The following is a 3619-nucleotide window of genomic DNA, read 5'->3' as shown; positions in this document are numbered from 1 at the left end:
TCAAGGCACAAAATATAAGCTCAAATTCTTGGTACCTTGATAGTGGATGCTCAAGATATATGACCAGAGACAAGAGTCAATTTACAGAGCTTAACAACAAAAATGGAGGAGCAGTAACCTTTGGTGACAACTCAAAAGGTTACATTGAAGGTATAAGTACTATAGGTAATACATCTTTCGTACAAATAGAAAATGTGTTATATAGGAATGGGTTAAAGCATAATCTATTAAATATTAGTCAATTGTGTGATAAAGGATACAATGTCTTCTTTAAATCAAATGGTTGTAAAGTTGTTGACATTGCATCTAATAGGATTATGATTATTGGTCATAAAATAGGAAACATTTATATGGTGCATTTAGATTCAATTAATATGACTAACTTATTCCTAGTTGTAGTTGCCAAGGATGAACATGACAGTTGGTTATGGCATAGGAGACTAGGACATACAAGCATGAGTGTTTTGCAAATACTAAATCAAGGCAATTTAGTAAGAGGCTTGCCAAAACTAAAATTTAATCTTGATAAAATATGTGATACATGAGCAAAAGGATAACATAAGAAAGCTTCCATTTAATCCATTAATGATGTATCAACTAGTAGGGTATTACAATTGATCCACATATATCTTTTTAGGCCAATTAGAACAACTTGCTTGGGTGGAAAACAATATGCTTTTTTATTGGTTGATGTCTATTCTAGATTTACCTGGGTTCTATTTTTAAGTACTAAAGATGAAGCATTAGAAAATTTTATCACTTTTTCAAAATTAATCCAAAATGAAAAAGGTTACACCATTTCAAGTGTTACGAGTGATCATGGTACTGAATTTGAAAATCTTGGATTTACTAAGTTTTGTAATTCAAATGGGATTAGCAATAATTTTTCAGCACCTAGAACCCCTCAACAAAATGGAGTTGTTGAAAAAAAATTGAACTTTAGAAGAAATGGCTATAACCAGGCTTTGTGAAAACAATTTGCCAAAATATTTTTGGACGGAAGCCACAAATATCGCTTGTTATGTTATTAACCGAGTAATGATTAGGCCTATTCTAAAGAAAACTCCATGTGAAATTTTCAAAAATAAAAAGCCTAACATTAGGTATTTTCATCCTTTTGGATGTTAATGTTTTGTTTTAAACAACAGTAAAGACAATCTTGGAAAATTCGATGCTAAAAGTGATTAAGGAATTTTTCTAGGTTATTCATTAAATTCTAAAGCTTATCGTGTATTTAATAAAAGAAATTTAGTGGTAGAAGAGTCTATTCATGTTGTTTTCGATGATAATCCCTTTCCGATGAAGGATTCTTGTGTTGATGATACTGTAGGTATAATATATGCAAATGATGTAATACCCCAAAAATTTAGATAATGACCAAAATGAAAATTTTGAAAGTTTGATGGTCAAAGTATAAAACTTGGGAAACGTTTGAGGAATGAAGTGATAAATATCCTAAAAAGAATTTTATTCCATAAATAGATGGTTTACTCTTGAGAGTGGAGTTTTATGGAAATCATATTTTTGGAATTTGAATTTTAGTAAAGAAAAACTAGAAAGGGTTAAAGTCTGATAAGGAATCGGTAATTTCGATCGAATTGGAATGTTACAAAAATTTGAAGGATGTTATAAAATGGTTGGAAATATTATTTTAATATTATGGATCAGAGAAATTTGGTTTGGAATTGTGCAAATTTTCAGATTTAACCGAAATAGTGGAATTTAGTGACTAAAACGCAAGATTTGAAAATTCAAGGTGAATTTCGGAAATGAAAGTCAAAATAATTCATGTTTGACTTTGTAATATGATAATGATCAGATGGCTTGGTTTTATGGTGAATTTGGAGATTCATTAAGGGCAAAAATGGAATTTCCTATGGTGTTGAAAAAAAAAATTCCATTATGATATTATATTAAGCATGTGCTAGATATAATTAACATTAAAATATCAAATATGATGAAGCATATTCAGCTTCTTCTTCATCCAAGACCGACACCCCGAAGTTTGCAAGGTAGGTATTCTTGTTTTGAATTTTGAAGCAATCTTGTTGAGAATTAGACTTGGGTGTGATTAGGAAAAATGTTCTACGTTCAATTCTCTACATTTTGACATGAATATTACTAGGGTTTCATGTTCAAGTTCATCTTGAGTTGATGAGGGGATTTTGATTCTTGTGTTTTATGGGTTTTGAAGAGTTAAGTGATTTTAAAGAATTGATTGTAAGAATTGATGAAGAACCTAAGAATGAAGTTAAAGAAAACAGTTTGGATTTTGAATTTAGCAGTAGGTTCGAAAATTCACCAGAAACTATATAAAAATAATTTGGAGGTTATTTTTATATATTGTGTTCATATATAGATTTAGTTTTTTTAAAAACAAACGGGGATCAATTTCAAGGTGTGTACAGAAAGATATGAGTTTTTAACCAAGGAAAGGTCAGAAAAATCGGACAGCAGATTCTACAAAACAAATTCTGTTGATCAACTTTGAAAATTCACCATAAATTGTACAGAATGAATTAGAATGATTTCTTTATATGGATAGATTTGTATTCGAGTTTAGTTTTCAACGAAAGAAATGGAATTAAATTACAGTTTGTATATCAGTAAAGAATATTGATTCTTTAAATGTATTACAAGTTGTCAGAATATGGAAATTTTAGAAAGTTTTGTGATTGTAATACAAATTTTTGAATTATTGGGAGTGTTATTGTAATTATTCCTTTGTGTACTTGGTTGTTAATAATTTCAATACTGGAATTTTTGTATTGAAATTCTAAGTGATAAAATGGTGAAGGATCATTTTGTGTAAATTAGAAAAGTTGATCCCAATGTTAAAGGAATTATTAAGAGATAAGTATTTTGATAGATAATGAGTATCAAATATATATTATGGAGTTATTTTGGGATATGTTTATGTTAGTAAAATACTAACATATGTATCGTTATGAAATTATGAATTATATAGATTATGATAGATTTGCGATTGAAGCAAGTCAAGTGGGTTTATTGTGGACAATAGTGAGGCACAAATTTGGAAAATTATAAAGTGTCAAGGTGAGTGCAATACATGCATGAAATTATACATGGATGTTTTATACATCATCAGGAAGACTTGCGATAAGTCGACCTTGTTTATATCGGCATGATTTTATATCATTTTTATAAATTGACATTGATATGTCAGAGTATGAAATTAAAATGCATTGATCACTGATTTTTGCATATGATGTTATGAGGAATATATATGATTTTTACCATGAATGTTATTTCGGGTATGAACTGCCCCATTGTTAAATATTGATAATATACTTTGCCATGGATGGATCGAATAAAATAGACTGTATGCCCAAGTAAGTCATTGAGGGACAGGGTATTGTTGGCATGCCATAGAGTCCAGCAGGCTGTATACGGGATACACTAAAGGATATCTAGTGTATATGGTGGTACGACCTTATGTGCCATACGGGACTGACTTAAGGATACCTAGTACATATGGTGGACGACTTTATGTGTCATACGGATTAGCACTACGGTGCTTATATTTGACTCGTGTACCCAGGGTCCTCAGGGATGTATATTGGGCTATTGTCTATGGTATATGGTTATGGAATAATGA

The sequence above is a fragment of the Hibiscus syriacus genome, unplaced genomic scaffold, assembly GCF_006381635.1.
Source record: "Hibiscus syriacus cultivar Baekdansim isolate YM2019G1 unplaced genomic scaffold, ASM638163v2 tig00110151_pilon, whole genome shotgun sequence".
NCBI classification, from domain to species: Eukaryota; Viridiplantae; Streptophyta; class Magnoliopsida; order Malvales; family Malvaceae; genus Hibiscus; species Hibiscus syriacus.
Note: the sequence above shows the minus strand (reverse complement) of the source record.